The sequence below is a fragment of the Salvelinus sp. IW2-2015 genome, linkage group LG34, assembly GCF_002910315.2.
Source record: "Salvelinus sp. IW2-2015 linkage group LG34, ASM291031v2, whole genome shotgun sequence".
NCBI classification, from domain to species: Eukaryota; Metazoa; Chordata; class Actinopteri; order Salmoniformes; family Salmonidae; genus Salvelinus; species Salvelinus sp. IW2-2015.
In genome coordinates this window covers 156187-178370 of record NC_036873.1, presented here as the reverse complement: position 1 = coordinate 178370, position 22184 = coordinate 156187, and the positions used below count along the sequence as shown (strand labels likewise).

General features: G+C 39.8%; 1 protein-coding gene across 1 annotated transcript in view; it reads right to left on the bottom strand.

Moving 5' to 3' along the window:
* The window catches only part of LOC139023676 (interferon-induced very large GTPase 1-like), a 209864-nt gene that overhangs the window by 46660 nt on the left and 141020 nt on the right, over nt 1-22184 (bottom strand). The window lies entirely within an intron of this gene.

Here is a 22184-nt window from a genome sequence, read left to right as displayed (position 1 = left end):
GCTTTTTATCAGCCGGTATATTACTCCTCTGTGTTAAGTATCCTGGATTACTTTACAACCATATAGAACTCGAGAATTTCATGCTCATTGTTTACTTTAAGGACTATAACTTGTCTTTTTATTGTAATACACCCAGATATAGCACCATGTGTACTTGGTACATATATACCCCACAAGATTATTATAAGGCGTATAATAATAAAAGTATAATTACTATCAATACACCCAACAACCTGATATATAACAAGTTATCTAACCGATTATGAATAACCATAGTCCCCACTATATAACTGCATGTGGTAGATGATAGCTTATTAGATGTATGTAGTTAATATAAGGATTAGTGTATACATCATCACCGATGAATAGTCAATAAATCCTTTAACTAAGTCGACAGCTGTACACGCTTAGAATTGGATTGACATCGCTGATAACATATACAACCGGATAAATGTAAAGGAAGCCGGAAAAAATTGATCGATCAAACCCTAGTGTTATATTTTATGGCGCCGATCATTATTGTACGTATAAAAATTAAGAGCTTATCTCAGGAGAATATCCTCATAAATTAGTTATGATATTAACGAACTTAGCTACTGTTATGCATGTATTATTATTTTTATCTATTAAAATTCTTTCTTATATTTTATATCTAAGTATATTTAACATATCATCTCACTATAATAACGTTTATAATCATAGCTAGTATATATACAGATAATATTTATACACATCTCTATACACGTTAGAATATAAACACCGGATGTAATAATATAATATCATATCAACAACAATAATCAACATTTATATAAAGGGGTGTATTATAAGACAATAAACAACATACACAAGAAGATAAAGTATAATAACCACACCTCATGTTTAGACACTAGTAAAATACACTAGGTAGATGAAACATTATCATACTACTAGGTGTCTACTTATACCAGTGATTAGTCGATTTCAATTTATCTTACAGATGTATTACTTATTGACACCTAATCCTTGTTAATTACTGATCACTGTTGCGGTCAAAAACTAGAACACTCAAATTGCACAAATGGTCAGCTCTTCTTTAAAGACTCCAGCTAAAGAGTAATCAATAATACCCAAAATCTGATAATCTAGTGTGAGACTATAAAATAAGTTGAGCAATGTTCTGAAGGCTAACTCTTACATGGCACCTGCAGATAGCATGCTATAAATAGTTTGATCTTGACTGTTGGTCCTCAAATTACATAAGACATTTGTTCACCCATAAATAATGCCCATTAGGTATGTATGTTTAATTACTTTTATTATGTTGTAATCCAGTGCTTCAACATTTATTCATGTTATCCTGTAGAGTAGACTTCGTTTTTTGTGGAATATTTTGATGCAGAAGTAAGTTGCCTATGAATTGCTAGGATTAATTTTTAAACTTTACTTAATTAACCAACGGCATGCGTTTTTGTTGTACTCTGATTGTGTATCTGGTAACAGTATAGCTATCAACTTTTGTATTTATTGTATATTCAAAACATCTCTGACATCCTTAATTCCCTTATTCACCTATCCTATATTCTTCAATGCAATTACTCTATTTGATATTCACAAATCATATCGTTCAATCATATCAACAAATGCATCAAACCATAATAAACACGAAAAGGGATCGAGTTGTCCCTTTTCGCATCTTCACGTGTTGTTGACAAGCCACGTTTACAAGTTTAGGCAGACTGACAATATTTAATAACACCAGAACAACTTACATACCAATATTAACGTTATTTACTTATGACGATATCAGGTGTTATCACTTATACACTCATAACGTTTTTAACTATACACTATAACGGTGTTGTACTTATAACCATATAACTGTTATACTTATCACCTATGTGTTATACTATATACCTATAAGCGTGTTGTATACACCTATAACACTGTTGTACTTATACACCTATAACGGTGTTGTACTATTATACACCTATAACGGTGTACTTATACACCAGATAACTGTTGTTGCACCTATATACCTATAACGGTTGCTTGTATAACTACCCCTTACGTGTTTACTTATACACCTATAATGTTTATAGTACTTATCACTAATAACGGTGTTACTTATAACCTAACATGTACTTATACACCTATACGTGTACTACTTATACCTAACTATAAGGTTTACTTATACCTATAACGGTTTGTACTAAACACCTAACGTGTTGTACTTAATACACTATACAGGTTATACTATAAACTATAACAGTGTTATCTTAATACACCAATATAAACGGTGTCTATACTATACACCTATACGGTTTACTTTACACATAACTTGTTGTATTATACACCTTATAACTTTTATAACTTAATTAACTATAACGCATAGTTTACTCTTATCACCTATAACGGTTATACTTTATAACCTATAACGTTATATGTCTTAAACACCTATAACGGTGTTTACTTATACACCTATAACGTTTATGTACTTATACACTATAACGGTTATACTTATAACCTATAACTGTTTATACTTATACACCTTATAACATGTACTATAATATACCATATACCAGTGTTGTACTTAAATACACCTATAACGGCTATATACTATACTACACTTATACACTTAACTGTATTACACTATACGTGTTATTATACACCTATAACGGTGTTATCTTATACCTAACGTGTCGTATTTAACTATACGGTGTCTGTATTTATACACTAAAGTTATACTTATACACCTATAGCGGTTAACTTCTCTAATAGCGTCTATTTAACATTGTACCTTAATTAATGCTTATACTTACTCTATATGCATACATAAAATAATACCATGGAAAAGAAAACAATCTCTAGTCTTCTAAAAACCGTATTCCAAATTGTCTCTGAGTAATACAGAATCAATTTGACAGCACTTTCCAATGACCAAGAAGAAACAGCGCAACGTGTGTATGCCAGCTTCAACGCTCTGCCTATATATGGTCGTGCCCCTATACACGAAACACACTCATTGTCCTCTCATGGGTTCCAACGAGGACGTCAGAGAATATCTTTTATCTGGGACTGACGTGAAATGGAGAGCTAATTCTTTGGCACAAGTGACCGAAACTTCCGTTGTCAAACTCGTGCGACTTGTACATGCGATCGATCTTCTGTTGTGCGCCATTATGGATGAAAACTATCTCCGTCTCAAATTTGTTTGATACATGTGACCAGATCATCCTAATTGTAGTTTTTTCATTATAGTTTAATCAGATTATTTGAATTTTTCGGGATTTTTGGTGTTCCGTTGTCTGAATTTTTTTACGTTGAAATCCGTGCCACTCGACCGGTACGTGCTTAATGGAGTGGGAAAGGAACAATTCTGAACGAACAAACGAACCTCATCTTGACAAAGGCACTTTGACTCAACATTCTGATGAAAGATCAGCCATAGTAAACCCAATTTACGATTATAATCATATCTGTTGTGCATGTGAACTGGCGTGGCGCCTAGCCGAATCTGCCTGTATAGCTATGCTAATTTCAGCCTACATTTTGTTTCGTTATAAAAACATTTAATAAATTCTGAAATATTGTTGGATTCACCAGAATGTTGGCTTTCAATATCTGTACGCTGTTATTTTCTGAAATGTTTTAAGTAGAGTAATTCGTTATATGACGTTGGTCTCTGTAATTGTTCTGGCTGGGTCAGCACTATTTCAGATTGCAGCTGCAATGTAAAACGTGATTATAACCTGAAAAATGCACATTTTCAATAAAAAAACTTATGTATACCATAAATATGTTATCAGACTGTCATCTTATGAAGTTGTTTCTTGGTTAGTGCTATATATATTTTTATTAGTCGAATTATGATAGCTACTGACGCAGGAAAGCGATTGGAGAATAAAAAAAATCGTCTTGGTAAGTGCTAGCTTAGCTAAATAGATTATACATTGTGTCCTTCCGTAAACATTTAAAATCTCTAAATGGTGGCTTTATAAGAAATATTCTTATCTTTCATTAGTGTCTGACATTGTATGTATATATTTAGATCTACTATTTAATTGTGACACCTATGCTAGCGATGCTAATCAGTGTGGGGGGGGGGGGTGTATCCGGATCGCGGTTGAAGTTCTAAGAAGGTTAAAACTCATACGCCATATAACATGATACTTATAACCTATAACTTATACAACGCCTATAACTGTACACTTATACACCTAATAACGTGTTGTACTTATACATAACTTAACTTATAACTATAACGGTGTTGATTATACACCATATAACATGTTATAGTTATAACCAGTATTACGTGTAATGTACTAATACACCTATAACGGTGTTGTACTTATACACCTATAACGGATGTATAAACGGTGAAATAACAGCTCCGTCTGAAGGTTGCATTGCCAAATGCAAAAACATAACCCACTATGTGAATTCTCAAAAAGCTGTGCTTTATAAATAGTGACAWAATGCATGCTAACTAATGGCTAATGTATGTAAATACGCAACACAAGAACGCAGGTGAAGTTACATTTTGGGTGGCACAATTTTACATAATTGTGTAGTGCAACTACACTGGACAACACATAGCTCATTGCGTTCTTGCGTTGTAAACTTGCATAATTCGTCTAATGCTTTCATTGCAGAGCCAACAGGTTCCATTGGAGCCTCCATTTGCTTTGATAAGGGGTCTTCAGCCCTCTCCTCTGGTCCCTGCATGAAGGCTCTGATGTCAACAACAGTTTGACATGATTGTCACACAYACTCTTATGTCGCACATTGTTTTACTCTTTATGGACTGAAATACATTTAAAAAATGAAATGAAGATCAACAATAGAATAATTACCAGAGCATATTAATGTTCCTTGAATAGTTCAAGTTGAATTATCTACATGCACAGTATATCTTAAGTTTTAACAATCTTTGCCATTCTCCCTGGCACCGTGTTGGTTGACGGTAGACTTTCAATGACACGTTAACTGTTTGATCAACAACAGTAAACAATTGACTAATTACAAAACACGTTAGAAACGCATTAGAAACAATAAATAAGATGAAATACCTATCAGGAAGGTAAAGGTTTAGTGGTACATGTAACAATCACTTTAACAATCAACTACATATAGTTCATGTTAATGTCAAATTATTTATCCCATACATATCTGAGAAGCCCACCCGGTGCCATTTCCTCTTGACTGACTAGATGGACTTTCCATGCCAGTTCTCTGCTAACATTGAGTGTAAACAGAGCTCTAGAAACTGTAGAGTATGAAATGTGTTCCTTTAAAACAGGTTGGGTTCATGAGACTTTGTACCACCATAAATGTTATCTGTTATGGTTAACTCATTTTTCTCCCACACTAATCCCTCTCTGCTTCCAGTCAATGGAATTTTCCCTCTAGGTGGCGGCAGAGTGACCTTTGTGGGCTTTGTGGAGCTAATGGGTCAGAACTTAGATGTTGGCAGACCCAACAAACATGATAGGAGCAGTGGTGGCCCGTCGTTTTTTTGGAGGGGGGGCTTACCTGTTTTGCATGTTATTCAAAACAATATCCCATAAAACACAGGTGGAAAAAATGMTACTTAAATATGATCCCMAATTAGAGACAACGATAACCAGCTGCCTCTAATTGGGAATCATACCAAACACCAACATAGAAAAACTAAACTAGATCCCCACATAAAATAATAATAACTAGAAAACCCCCCAGTCACGCCCTGACCTACTCTACCATAGAAAATAAGGGCTCTCTATGGTCAGGACGTGACAACCACGAATGACCGCCGTGCCGCCTTCCTGTTCAAGTGAGCACAGCACAACAAGGTGAGCCCAAAAATGACTTGCATGCTGCTGCATAAATAATGTAATATGCCAGGGAGATATGTATAGTGTAGCTAAGAAAGTAACACTAAGTGTATGTTGTGTAGTAAGCTGTTAGTATCCCATGTSCCCCACCCTAATCGTTTGGTCTATTTACCCCTCTTAATTTTGCCTACTGTTCTGACTTGGTGGTGCACATGTAGCCTATAACCTGTTTTAGAGAAATGTAATCATAAAATGTTGCTTTCATTGTCTGCTTATATGCCTCCTTTATTTATCCTATGGTTCTGACTTGGTGTACAGGGAGAACACTGTAAGAATGGCCCATGTTCTGAATTACGTCGCTGTACATTTCAAAATTGCTGAACAAATAGTTATATTGATTACGTCCATCCTAGCTCGCTCATKAATGTCTTAATCGAAATTACAGATTGYCTCTTATCGTCCCCTTATGCCATAGTTTGTACATCTCAATTGTCATTAGAAACCACATTTGTTTAAGCAAGTCAGCCTTATCAGCTATGTTTTTTAAATGGCAGTAAATGAGGCTGAATGAAMTGTTTCRCTGCCAGACAAGGCTCTGCTGATAGCCAGGTGTAGCAGTGGTAAGATGTTGGGACAGCTTTATGTAGGCCCTAACAGTTTGTGTGCACCGTTTGTCACCGTTAYAGTGCAATTCATGTATTGTTTAGTGGTGTGTTGTGTGGTGTGGTGTCTTTGCTGGCATGCAGCCCACTTCTTTTAATTTTTTTTGCCCCACCAAGATTTACCTGTTAATTTCCCCACTGGATAGGAGTGAATGGATGCTTTCAGAGGTATGGAGTCAACATGCCTGTTTAAATCTGTTGTCAGTGTAGAATCACCTAATATCAAARCARTTMAYTTATTTCCTCTCTCAACCTGCTCTTCCTCTACTTCTCTTCTTCTCTCACTCACTTTAATACATTTGTGGGTGTTTTTGWTCTTACTKATTTTSATTGCTATAGAAACAATCCCTAACAATACTTCATGTCTGTTTTAATTGCATAACTTACATTCTAATAATACATTTATTTCTAAAGCAACTTTCATGCATTTTGTTGATAGCGCTACGCCATRTAGTCAATTAACAAATATTGATTCATTATTTAAAGAAAAGGTCTGTGGTATGATTATATAATATAAGGTAGATTAKGAGGGGGGATTCATCCTACTGTATAATAAAAATATTTCAAGAGTTTTAAAATGTTCATTCTAATATTTTTATTAACTTAAAATATATCTATGAGGGAATGAAGTAAAATAAACGTAATCTCAATTAACAGTTTTTATWTAAAAAGTCCTTCAATGATAAGTGGTATACATCATTGTTAGTATGATGATAAGTAGATTAATCATAGGAYAATCATAGGATATGATACATGTATTTTTCTACAATAAAATAATGCTGAGATTTTGAAATGAGGTATATAAAAAGTATTTCAATGATAAATGTTGTACATTTGATGTTAAGTAGGTGATGAATCATTGGTTATGGATTTTTCTAAAGTAAAAGAATGAAGATATATTTTTAGGAAATCAGATGTGTATACATTCTTTACATTTGACAAATCTGAGACAAATAAACAAACAATGGAATAATTAACTTGTTACATGACGGAAATGAATATTTTAACATGCATGCAACTAAAGTAGCCCTTAATGCAACTTCATTTCATAAGATGAGGACTAACATGTTCTCTTCTTAAACATACAAAAGCCTTTCACAATGTACAGTATGTATGCATCTGTTTCAAAGGCTTTTTGTAAAGGTGTAAAACATAGCATTACATATAGAATCACATCTCTATGGGTGTAAATCTCTAATGGACAATATTTACAATCACAGTATGTACAGTCTGCACTGATCTATAGATCCCTTTAATCCATCACTGGGCTAGTCCTTCAAAGACTGTATGAATGATATACAAGATTAAACTATATCAAACCAAAGATAATATAGAACATCTAAGATCAAACAAACAAAATKACCTTTCTTTCATAATTAGTTACACGTCTCTCTTGTAGGTATATCCTTGTTTCATTATATTCATCCCAATGAGCATAATCTTCATTCAATTCTAATACAGCTGTTTATAAAAATTATGTGAATATATTTTTCTAATGTTGAGATTAGACTTCATACTCCAGTCAAAGTCAACTAGTAGTCAACACAATGATTATAATCTCTACCAGGCACAGCCAGAGGAGGACTGGCCACCCCTCAGAGCCTGGTTCCTCGCTAGGTTTCTTCCTAGGTTCCTGCCTTTCTAGTGAGTTTGTTCTAGCCACCGTGACTCTACGTCTGCTTTGCTTGCTGTTTTGGGTTTTAGGCTGGGTTTGTGTATAATTATCTGCTGATGTAAAAGAGCTTTATAAATACATTTGATTTAATATAATATAATTGAACATTTTTTTTATCATAATTTTTAATTATATTTTTTAATATAATATCTGAGTTAGACTGACTAACAAAATCAAAAGGAGACCCCAGCAGGTAATTCAACCATAATAATTTAGATATCTGGCCGCTAAACTAACTTAGCAATCTAAAAATGTTTTGCTGACATGGGCTAAATGACTGACTATCAGTGACTTACATAACCAGAGAAAAACTGTGGATGCAAAACCAAATTTCTAAATTGCACCTTGTGTATTCTACTATTCTAACTGGCAACTTAAAACACGTAGAACCTGATGGGCAGGGATTCTGCTGTCCTTGCGAAATGAATAACCTGCTTCCACCATTGGGATGACAGGACAAGTCCTTCAGCATGATTCKTATGCTCATTTGGGGGTTTGRATCTGTTTTATATTCTGCTTTCAGCACCCATTATCCAGGAATAAATGTCCTTCTGGAATGACCGTTCCCAACCATTGTACTCAGAGCATTAACTGGTGTATGCATCTGCAAACAAGCTGTTTCTGACACTGAAAATTCATTTATCCGATTTCACAGACTCCCACAAGCTTTCTGTCCACTTCAGGAAATGTGTCATGTCATCATTACTCTGGCATTTTATTAAGTCTTGCATCAAGCTCTTTTTTAAATCATACACAGCCTCACTGTGTCCAGCATTGACTGGAGCCATTGGGGGAGTCCCATGCCAGAGGCCTGGGATGTAGCAGCTGCTTGTGTCTGGATCATACTCCATCACATCAGTGAACTTGGTGATATTCTTCTTCTTCTCCATTCTGGCTGCTGCCTGGGTCATTTCATTCAACTGTTCCAACAACTTCTTCCGCTCTCTCATGTTGCTGTCATGAGCAGACATGTCTGACACATTCTGGTGCACAAAATGACATACTGGCTTCTTCCCCAATTCCTTCATCCTGAGGAAGGCATGAACAACAATCTGTAGAATGTCTTTCATCTCTGTGGAGTTCTCCATGGAGATGTTGATAATTGTGACATCACTGAGTCCTATCACCAGTGTTGCCAGTTCCTTGTCATGTTCATAGCTATCATCTAGTTGAGACAACTCTGGTGATTTCAACCCCTCTGTGTCAATGATCATGATGAAGTCACATTTCAGCTCCTCCTTGAGTTCTTTGTTGACTTTAATCAGTAGCATGAAGGCCCCTCTGGTGCATCTTCCACTGCTGACAGCAAACTGGACCCCAAACATGGTGTTGAGGAGAGTGGACTTCCCAGTGCTTTGGACCCCTAACTGAGACAACCAGGATCTTGCTGTTAGAGTCACAAGAGTATGAAGCTGAGTCAGAACAGCTGAAATCCATTTCAGAGGAGATATTTGATGCATCTCCATCCACAAGCTCAATGGGGAAACCATCCAACAGCATCTGAGCACACAATCCAGGGAGATGCTCCATCTGTTTCCTTTGAGGACTGTCTTCAGGGAGGGAGCAGGCAGCTTCATATAACTGGCCCAACTCACGCAGGAAGTGTTCAAGACCCAAGGAACAATCAGATAATTGCTTATCCAAATCTTTAATGTCGTCTTTTCTCTCGCGAGAAATATTGGCAAAGATCTTTGTACCGGTCCTTAAACCAGACAGGTTCTTCGGTGACAGATTGTCCAGATTTATCCGCATCCATTTGAGGAATAGGAACGCTCCGCTCCTGAACCTGACAATCCTAAATGAAGCTTTCCATTAATCTGACATGTCACATGTATGTTCTTCCCTCTCAACTCTTTCTCCTTTTTCTTCAGAGAGATTTTGTAGTGTTCAATGTTTTGTTCCCCTGATTTTCTCAGTCTACATCTCTCTTCTCCCAACTGGAAAGCTCTTTCCAGATTGACCTTGTAAGGGTAGCTGTTTGTCTTTGAATTTGACTGTGTCCTGTGATGTTGCTGGTGATTTCATCTGCCATCTCTCTGGCACTCTGACATTCATCGCGGTCTTCATCAACCAGAATCCACTGTGACGAGCTATGTCAGTCATGTTTTCCACTGTCAACCAGTTTTGACTTTTTTCAATGATGGGCAACACAGATGATTGCAAGGGTTTGACAAATTCTGCATCGTTTTTCTTTTTCTTCACAATCACATTTTGGTCATTGATACTGCAGTTTGTGGTCATTTCTTTCAATGTGTCTACTCTGAACGATTTTCGTTGAGAGTTGACGACTAGAATTAACTCTGCTTTTGTGTTTTTGCTTTTCAACAAATTGAGATCTGMCKCWAAATCATCARTGAAAATGTAAACTGCAGCTGATGTTTGACACAGAAAGGAGAACTGTKTTTCAAAGGACYTGATGTCTCCTCTGWGATTGGCCAYCGCCACAGGCTTAGTGAACATGTCKATGTTTCTGTTCCCACATGGAARGTACCAGCTGATTTCAACCAGACCATCTGAGATTCTATGAGGGAYRTCACCACATTCCATATCATGATGAACAAATGTGTCATGGTACTGYTGAGGGTTACTAAGCAACTTGTTCAAGATCTGAGACTTRGACACTCTAATCTCCCCTAACCTAACAAAGGACACCATAGGAATATCAGAGAGTACAATTCTCTCCACCACAAAAGCCTTTGTGGATGTTTGGGAAGAGAGTCTAAACTTCTTCACTATGTCCCTCAAGGCCCACAGCATCAAAGTGATTTGTTCTGTGTCACAGTTGGGCAGCAGCAGAGGAGCAGCAAACTGACACATTTTCTGGACCATCTCCTGCTGCAAGAAACTGTCTGAGSACAGAAACAGGGCTGTAATCAGGTCCAGTGGATTAATCACATTACTGTTATCAGAGTCACTTTTTAGATTGTCAAAATGGTCTGTTCCCCAAAATGAACCACCTGTATCAGTGGACATACATTTGACACTCCAAGCATTCAGATTTGCCATCATTAATTTCTTAAGGAAGGCCCCTGGAATTGACTGCATAGTGGTAAGAGGTTCATCTGATGTAGTATCAGCATTTATCTCAAGGACAGWACTTAACGTCAGCTTGTTTTCATAATGGTCTTCTAGTCCAGTCTTTGACAACACCTCCATCAGGTAGGATCCTGTAGATAGAAATGAAGATCAGGAAACAGGAAATGATCCAAGGAATCACCATCATATATTTCTCATCAGGGAAGATACTGTACCTTCACATCCCACACTGACACATCCATTATGATTATTTCATTTACATTAGAGACATTTAGATAACTAGTCAGTTTGACACCAGAGATAATACTTAAGTAGGTTACTTCATTACAACATTCGCTTAAAATGAACCTTACAAATAGCAGTGTTGGGTGATATGAAAAGCCATATTCAATCAATAATATAATAATACTCGTAGGAAAGGTTTTCATCTTTAGCTCAAAATCTGTGGATACTATTTGACTAGAAAGGTTCTAAATGTTTGTAAAAATACGACAATTGAAAATATATGACACATGGAAACCAAACGAGGGTGGTCTATGGTGATGGGTGAGATGGGCTGAGAGTGGCTGAGGGGTGGGATTAAAGAGCTTATGTTTGGTCATGTATTATTGTGATTGGCTGTTATAAAAAGTACCAGGTATGTAAAATGTATATGTAGAATGTATATGTAAAATGTATGGTATACGTAGCAGAAAAGCTGTAAAAAAAAAGAAGAAAAAAAAAAAGATGTCCTCCGAAGAGGTGGGTGGTGGATGGGTTAACATGCTGACGACCGGACATGTCACGTACGCGAGCGTCGCAAAATAAATTTAGAAATCCATGTTATTAATTATTGCACGCCACACTGCTCGCGCGGAACGAGCGTCTGCGATGCCAAGGGCTAAAATTGAACTCCTTTCTATTTCTGACGCAGATCGCGCTGCAAGTCCTGCCTCTCCCATCTCCTCATTGGTTTATGAAGCAGGTACCCACGTGCCACTCTCTCATTGGTTATAACCACGTGGGTGATTGAAAGACTAAATGTTTTGCCGGTTGTCGTGGTAATACTATGAAAGTTTAGATGCCAATCCAATATAAGTTCAAAGATGAAAGGCCTGGAAGGAGGAGAGATGACTAGAAACGATTCGGTTGGCCGTTTTATGTGTGGATTAATTGTAGAGGACCTTGTGCATTTCAGGTAAAATAACTCAATGTTTTATATACAGGACAAATTAGCTAGCAACAGCAGCTAGCTCAATAGGACAAATTAGCTAGCAAGTGCAAGCTAACTAAGCTAAATTGCATACATGTTTTAATGCTTTTCGATCTGTCCCTAAATTAATGTCATTGGTTCAGAGTTTTGTTTTGATATTTTAACTAGTGTCGTGATAAGTTTGGTGTTGCAAAAAAATAAATGTATGCCAATAGCGCACGATGCCGCATGCGCGCAGCGGTTTGGATTCCGTGTAAAAACATCTTACTTTTTAGATTTTTTATAATTAGGGGTACATCCTTACTTGTAATGATGGTTGTTGACACCAGTTGACTTTGCCTTCCATTTTCCAGCACAGTGCAGACAGTGACAGAGTACTGAGTACCACCTTGCAGGTCAGAGAGAGTGATGCTGTGTGAAGATGTGGTAGTGATGTGTGGTTCTGTCCCTGGACAGTGGTAGGAGATCTGGTAATGATGTTGTGTTTGGTCCAATCCTGGTGGCTGGCTCCAGCTAACAGCAGCTGATGTGTTGTCTACTGAGTCAACATTCAGCCCTACCGGGGCAGGGATAACTAGCGGAGGGGTTTAATTTGGTTAATAGTAGCTGATCATTTGTAGCCCTGTTGACTTCCATTCTACTGTTACTATTCCTCTATAGGAGAATATCCCAATACTACTTGCAGCTAGTTAGAGTCACTACTCACTACTACTATTGCACTWGCCTACATTTAATAACACTAGGCTCAAACAATTACAATTCTAAACACTACTTCTATCACACTAGCCTACATGTTATAACACTAGACTCTAACAATTACAATTATAAACTTCTTAAACTACCATAAAAATACTTTTTGGACAGCTGAAACAAGCACATCATTTCTCTTCAGGAAAAAAGTTCAGTCTAGTTCAGATTTGTCCAATTCCGTCCCCACCAGAAGTGAAGTAAGTTGATATGAGGCCTTACTTGTACAGCTGGTTGTAGAGAGAGGTTCACTCTGTTCCCCGTCGTTCAACACAGTTGAGACACTGATGGTGTACTGACTATCAGGCCAGAGAGAGTTCTGTAGCAGTCCTCAGTATTGGCTGCACATGGCTCTGTTCCTGGGCTGCAGTAGGATACTGTAAGAGGGAGCTCTGTGGAACTTTCTCCATTATTTCAGGCCTTGGACCAACTGATAGTGAAGGAGGTTGCTCCTGACTGGTTTATTTGTAAGTTCCTGGGTGCTGGGACCACTAAAAAGAAAAATCATATGTTTTATGAAACTAAATATAGGATAGGCCTGTAGCTAATGTCTTATTTGGACATCACGTGAAAAACTACATCCCTAGAAGCACATAACCAAAGACAAACTCAAGATACTGTACCTGTGAATACAGATGCTGATCAGCATCAGCATCTGCTTTGTCTTCCATCTTCTCCCTCTGTAGCCACACTGAACTGGTACTTTTTACCAGGTTGGAGTCCATCTATTTACATTTACATTACATTTAAGTCATTTAGCAGACGCTCTTATCCAGAGCGCATTACAAATTGGTGCATTCACCTTATGATATCCAGTGGAACAACCACTTTACAATAGTGCATCTAACTATTTCAACATTACACCCATCTTCCACCCTCAGGCTCCTCTCTTTCTCTTCACATTCCCAGGTCACACTGAACTTCTGTGCTCCTGTCAGTCCCTCATGAGAACCCCAGCTCAGAGACACAGTCTGACATCACTGACAGGAACTGGATGTCACCAGGAGGGGGCAGCACTTCTAAAGAAATAATGGAAGAGAAARATAATTACTAAAAAGAAAACGGCATATTAATCAAACAATCATTATGGAATAAGAATGATTAATCTAAATGAATTCATCTTCATTTTTAATGGTCTTAAAATTGTGTGCATGTTAAACACAATGTAAAGGTCTCAAAATACACTGTTTGTGTAATGTATTTCTTGATTGTACACCTACCGTCAACTGACGTCAGCCTTGGGCTTTGATATTTCTCTCTATCACTTGTCTTGAGCTGTGAAAACAGTAAGAATCAATTATTTTGATGAAAACACAGTTGTTTCTTTGCAAAGGATACAATGAAAAGGCTGAGAATGACTATGAACATCATTACTATCAAACTCAATAATCTTCCGCTAGCGGAACCCCACCTCAACATTCCGCTGACAAAGGCAGYGCGCGAAATTCAAAAATATTTTTTTATAAATATGTAACTTTCACACATTAACAAGTCCAATACAGCAAATGAAAGATAAACATCTTGTTAATCTACCCATGGTGTCCGATTTCAAAAATGATTTACAGTGAAAGCACCACATATGATTATGTTAGGTCATAGTCAAGTCACAAAAACACACACAGCCATTTTCCAGCGAAAGAGAGTCACAAAATGCAGAAATAAAGATAAAATGAATCACTAACCTTTGATGATCTTCATCAGATGACACTTATATGACATCATGTTACACAATACATGTATGTTTCGTTCGATAATGTGCATATTTAAATCCAAAAATCCCAGTTTACATTGGCGCGTTACGTGCAGTAATATTCTGATTCCAAAACTTCCGGTGATTTTCCCAGAAATACTCATAATAAACATTGATAAAAAATGCAAGTGTTATTCATAGAATTAAAGATAGACTGATCCTCTATGCAACCGCTGTGCAAGATTTCAAAAAAACTTTACGGAAAAAGCATAATCTGAGAACGGCGCTCAGTACCTGCTTATAAACAACTAGACAATTCCACCATCTTTGAGTCAACGTTAGTTAGAAAAAACACTATAAATATTCACTTACCTTTGATAATCTTCATCAGAAGGCAGTCCCAGGAATCCCAGTTCGACAATAAATGACTGATTTGTTCCATAAAGTTCCATAAAGCTCATCATCAGCCCACCTGTTGTTAGTTGTTCAGTCCAGTAATCCACCATCATGGAGGCGCGACCATTTCCTCCATGACAAAAACTCAAAAAGTTCCGTTACAGGTTGTAGAAACAAGTCAAAACCTGTCTGCAGTCAATCTTGAGGATGTTTTAACAAATATCATCAATAAGGTTCCAACCGGAGAATTTCATTGTCTGAATATAAGCCCWGGAACGAGAGGACACTCTCTCGTGAGCGCGCTTCATGAGACCGAGGCGCACTGACTGACCACTCATTCAAATAGCTATTATGAGCCCCTCCTTTAGAGAACAGTCTATGACAAGGGTGGCTGGAGTCTTTGACAATTTTTAGGGCCTTCCTCTGACACCACCTGGTATAGATGTCCTGGATGGCAGGAAGCTTGGTCACAGTGATTACTGAGCTCTGTAGTGCCTTGCGGTCGGAGGCCAAGCAGTTTCCATACCAGGCAGTGATGCAACCAGTCAGGATGCTCTCGATTGTGCAGCTATATAACTTTTTGAGGATCTGAGGACCCATGCCAAATCTTTTCAGTCTCCTGAGGGGGAAATAGGCTTTGTCAGGGTAGGTAACAGCACATCTGCCACTCTGATCCTCAACACGGGGACCCCTCATGGGTGTGTGCTCAGTCCCCTCCTATACTCCCTGTTATTTMTTTATTTTTATTTAACCTTTATTTAACTAGGCAAGTCAGTTAGGAACAAATTCTTACTTACAATGACAGCCTAGGAACAGTGGGTTAACTGCCTTATTCAGGGGCAGAATGACATATTATTTATTTTTTTAACCTTCAATCTAGCAACCTTTCGGGTTACAGGCCTAACGCTCTAACCACTAAATCAAATCAAATCAAATGTATTTATATAGCCCTTCGTACATCAGCTGATATCTCAAAGTGCTGTACAGAAACCCAGCCTAAAACCCCAAACAGAAAGCAAGCAATGCAGGTGTAGAAGCACGGTGGCTAGGAAAAACTCCCTAGAAGGCCAAAACCTAGGAAGAAACCTAGAGAGGAACCAGGCTATGAGGGGTGGCCAGTCCTCTTCTGGCTGTGCCGGGTGGAGATTATAACAGAACATGGTGTTCAAATGTTCATAAATGACCAGCATGGTCAAATAATAATAATCACAGGCAGAACAGTTGGAACTGGAGCAGCAGCACAGCCAGGTGGACTGGGGACAGCAAGGAGTCATCATGCCAGGTAGTCCTGAGGTATGGTCCTAGGGCTCAGGTCCTCCGAGAGAGAGAAAGAAAGAGAGAATTAGAGAGCATACTTAAATTCACACAGGACACCGGATAAGACAGGAGAAGTACTCCAGATAAAAAAAACATCTTCAGACCCTAGATCTCTCCTCCTCTGTTGGGGTTGTGGGTGTCCTGTAACCTGACCTGGTCAGGACCGTCATGACAGTCCCCCTCTGGTAGGTTCAACTTGGAATCATTCTGCATGTTGCAACCCACCATAAGAATGTCCTGGTTTGTGGATCATCGTAGCAGTCCCTCCCCCCCCTCCTTTGGTGGTTCACTCTGGTAGGATTTCCACAAGCTGCGGACAACCACCAGAATGGACCTGGGAGGTCCGGCAGTGGCTCTGTGTTCCGGCCCGTTGTCCGGTTATCCCGGCTAGTGGACCTAGGCAGTAACTTGGCAGACGTTAATAACGCACAACACTCAGGCAATACATCATTACATTTCCTCCCCAAACGAGYGGCATGTGGGCTCTACTGCTTSCTAAGTGTCAAAGGAAATGAAACGAAAAATAATGGAATAAAAACATAAAAGTATACAAAATGTGTCTACCACACCTTAATCATCTAATTTGGACTATGTTCTATATATGTCCAAGGTCTTGGCTAAATGACTCTATCATGGCATTGTCTCTAATGTCATGTCTAGGGTGATCCTACTTGCAGGTGGGTAGTTAAGGCACTTGGAAAAACTTGGCTCCTGAAGGCCAAAGCTTACATTGGGCACATTACTGGGCTGACCTAACGAGTTCGGGAGAGGAGGCTGGGACTGGGCCCCCTAAGGGGGTTTCAGGATCTATTGCCAACTTTCCAAAAATTGGAATCGCTTCCGTCCCACGGGTGATCCTAGTATAAGACCTCATTAGGTCTTCCATTGCACGTGTGCGCCTGTGTACGTAGTAGGTGCACACGCCAAGGGAAATAAGACCAAGGATCATGGTAACAGTCAGGATACTGTCCGGCACCGTCCAAGAGCGGGCGACAGACCAATCTTTTGGTCTGTAGTCAGTTGGGTCAACTAAAAGTGCCTCATCCCGTACGCTAAGATAAACAGTCATGGGTCCCTCGCTCTGGATTTGGTTTTGAATGGCTTGTGGTAACTCAAGGGAACGTTTAGCAAAAGCGTCCAGCATTTCAATCTCTGTGTGGCTCTACAGCGTTCTTCGCTGGTGATAGCTTTAATACCACAAAGACGCTCAGTGTTATACCTGACAAATGGTTTGCTAGGACAGAGGTAGTGGACATCTTTTACACATTAACAGGTTAGGGGTGAGATAGAAATCTGGGTTGTTTTCCTGGTAAGCTACAACTGGGGGCGTGGCAATCTTTACGTGGGTACTGTCGTGCCAAAATCCTACATTGAGAACTGTTTTCAATCTGTAGATATTCTCCAGTTCAACAAACGGCAGCGTCAGTAGAAATCCCACTTCATTACGACCAACATCAACGTGTATTGGGATGGCCGACCCCAGACTATAGGCCAAATGTGACTGTAATGGCCTTATCGTGGTTGAAGTAGCTGAGGTCAATATGTTGTGCACCATTGAGAGGGGCACTAGATATGAGGSGATTCTATYCATGRCCAAKTGRTCCATAGAAGAGCTAACTTCWMGGAGAAAATYCTCCAGTAACAATCGAACCAATTGGACATGGGCATAGTCATGATTCATGACCTCTGCTAGCTTTCCTACAGACAGGATAGTTTTGTTCAGGAGAGTAGCGTGTGTGTTGACCACCAGAATAGTGTCCTGGAGAGACTTTCCCACATGTTGCAACCTGAGGGCCTGTGCCTTCATCTGCTGCTGGATAAGTGGCATCTCTTCAGTAATCTCCCTAACATTCCTCTTGACTGTGGCTARACTGACTGCGTTGACGGCAGTGGTACCTAGGGCAAATAGTGACCCTACGGCTGCCCCTATCGATAGTAGCGCCCCGACGAATCGTTTCTCTCGCCTGGGCTCTGCTAGTTCTGACTGGGTTACTGTGAACTTTTGGAGTTGGGCCAACATATGGGCAGTGTCTAGCTGGGCGTGCTTAATTGCCTGGCTGGTCCAGTCAGCCCCGGCCCAACTCAAATGCTCCGCAGGTGGAATGTGTTGGCGGTACACATTCCCTGCATCTAGGCGGACATACACCCTCTGCGTGTGTACTCTGCAGTTAGTTATGAGGAGTCCTGGGTCGTCGCGGAGAACGATTCCCGTAGGGGGTCCGTTCGTGATTACGTCTGCTGGGTTGGTTTTGACCAGGGCGCAGAGTATCAGGATCAGCCAAAGGAACTCCATCCTACAGAAACGCATAATCAGAGATTGTTGGATTATTTAAATTATTTGTTTTTGTAAACCAAAAATGTTTTGACAACTATTTTTCTGGTTTTCTTATTTTGAAACAGTACTGCGCAGGACGATATCAATAGTGTCAACAGATGTATATCTGGTAGCTGGGAAGCAAATAAGAGATGTTAGGTGCAACGTACTGATCTCCTGGAAGGGATCAGCTGAGGGTACTTAAGAATTTTCTTAGTACCTCTGACTTTGCTAGGTTTTTATCTATTTGGTGCTGGCTAGCACCCCTTCTATTCCCATGGGGGGAGTGTACAACTTGATTTGGTTCCGGTGGACCCACTTTAATGTGGCGTTTTGTCGACCTTTGCTGATTCTGATCTGGTAAGCTACAGGTGATAGCTTCACCACTAGCTTCTCGTGTGGCCCCGTCCAGTGGGGCGGGAACTTTGTTGCGACGCCCGCGGGTTTGGTGTATACGTAGTGCCACACCTTATCCCCGACCTCGAACACCTGGAGTGAGGCCTTTTTGTCGTAATAGGTCTTGTCACCTTCTGCACTTCTTTCCAACTGTCCTTGAGCATACGCAAAGGTTGTCTGGAGATGGTTCTGCAGATCGGTCACGTATTGATGAGCCGTGTAGGCGGTGGCTGCGGCGACATCTCCMGGTTGGTACAGGAGATGCAGTGGAAGCGTCATTTGCCGGCCCGTCATCATCTCRAAGGGTGTTATTCCTGTAGACCTGTTGYGTGTGGCTCTGATCACCATCAGTACCACTGGGAGTTTGAGGTCCCAAACTTTGTGGTTGGCTGCCACATACTTCCTCAAGATTCTGACGATTGTTTGGTTGCTCCTTTCTACCCTGCCCAAGCTCCTAGGGTGGTATGCGATTTGGAGTTTAGCTTTGACTCCCAGAAGCCTCCACAGTTCGGTCATTACAGCTGCAGAAAAGTGGGTTCCTCTGTCACTGTCCACGGTTTCTCCTGGCAGACTGAAAACGTGGTTTAGCAAAAGAACGGCCATGGTTTCCGCTGTGTCATTGGTCGCCGGAAGGCACTCCCCCCACTTTGTGAATGCGCAAGTCACTGTGGGGAGACACTTGTTGCCACTTGTTCACCATCGAGAGCATCCTGACTGGTTGCATCACTGCCTGGTATGGAAACTGCTCRGGCCTCCGACCGCAAGGCATTACAGAGGGTAGTGCGTACGGCCCAGTACATCACCGTGGCCAAGCTTCCTGCCGTCTAGGACCTCTATACCAGGCGGTATCAGAGGAAGGCCCTAAAAAATTACAAAGACTCCAGCCACCCTAGTCATAGACTGTTCTCTCTGCTACCGCATGGCAAGCGGTACCGTAGCGCCAAGTCTAGGTCCAAGAGTCTTCTAAACAGCTTCTACCCCCAARCCATAAGACTCCTGAACATCTAATCAAATGGCTACCCAGACTATTTGTATTGCCCCTCCCCCCTCTTTACACCGCTGCTATTCTCTGTTGTTATCATCTATGCATAGTCACTTTAATAACTCTACCTACATGTACATACTACCTCAACTAACCGGTGCCCCCGGACATTGACTCTGTATCGGTACCCCMCTGTATATAGTCTCRCTATTGTTATTTTACTGCTGCTCTTTAATRACTTGTTCCTTTATCTCTTATTCTTATCTGTATTTTTTTAAACTGCATTGTTGGTTAGGGGCTCGTAAGTAAGMWTTTCACTGTAAGGTCTACACCTGTTGCATTTGGCAATGTCATTTACAAAATAGCCTCCAACACTCTACTCAGCAAACTGGATGYAGTCTATCACAGTGCCATCCGTTTTGTCACCAAAGCCCCATATACTACCCACCACTGAGACCTGTATGCTCTCGTTGGCTGGCCCWCACTACATATTTGTCGCCAAACCCACTGGCTCCAGGTCATCTATAAGTCTTTGCTCGGTAAAGCCCCGCCTTATCTCAGCTCACTGGTCACCATAGCAACACCCACCCGTAGCACGCGCTCCAGCAGGTATATYTCACTGRTCATCCCMAAAGCCAACACTTYCTTTGGCCGCCTTTCCTTCCAGTTTTCTGCTGCCAATGACTGGAATGAATTGCAAAAATCACTGAAGCTGAAGTCTTATATCCCCCTCGCTAACTTTATGCATCAGCTGTCAGCAGCTTACCGATCACTGTACCTGTACACAGCCAATCTGTAAATAGCACAACCAACTACCTCATCCCCATATTGTTATTTATCTTTTGCTCTTTTGCACCCCAGTATCTCTACTTGCACATCATCATCTGGACATCTATCACTCCAGTGTTAATGCTAAATTGTAATTACTTCGCCTCTATGGCCTATTTATTGCCTTAACACCCTACGCTCCCTTCTTAACATTTGCACACACTGTACATAGATTTTTCTATTGTGTTATTGACTGTACGTTTGTTTATCCCATGTGTAACTCTGTGTTGTTGTTTTTTGTCGCACTGCTTTGCTTTATCTTGGCCAGGTCGCATTTGTAAATGAGAACTTGTTCTCAACTGGCCTACCTGGTTAAATAAAGGTGAAATAAAAAAAATAAAAAAAATAAAAATTTGATTTATAGGACCAAGGCACAAATATAATATAATAATTAATAATTTTGCTCTTTATTTAGTCATCTTACATATAAAACCTTATTTTTCATCAAAAATTGTGAATAACTCACCACAGGTTAATGAGAAGGGTGTTGCCCTGAAAGGATGCACATAACTCTGCAATGTTGGGTTGTATTGGAGAAAGTCTCAGTCTTAAATCATTTTCCACACACAGTATGTGCCTGTATTTAGTTTTCAGGCTAGTGAGGRCCGAGAATTCACTCGCACATAGGTACATGGTTACAAAGKKCATCAGTGTCTTAACAGCTCGACTTGCCAAGGCAGGATACTCTGATCCAGAAATCTGGCAGTGGCTTCTGATTAAATTMAATTTTCACAGAACCGCTTGTTGCAATTTCGATGAGGCTCTCTTGTTCAGATATCGGTAAGTGGACTGGAGGCAGGGCATGAAAGGGATAACGAATCCAGTTGTTTGTGTCATAATTTTCGGGAAAGTACCTGCGTAATTGCGCACCCAACTCACTCAGGTGCTTCATATCATTGCATAGTGCAGAAAATACACGAGAGTTGCTTTGACAGAGTTGCTTTGACCATTTTCACTGTAGTGTCCAAAACGTCTTTCAAGCTGTCAGGCATTCCCTTGGCAACAAGAGCCTCTCGGTGGATGCTGCAGTGTACCCAAGTTGCGTCGGGAGCAATTGCTTTTCTCCCTGTCATGGCTTTTGCACCATCAGTACAGATACCAACACATCTTGATCACCAAAGTCCATTTGATGTCACAAAGCTGTCCAGTACTTTAAA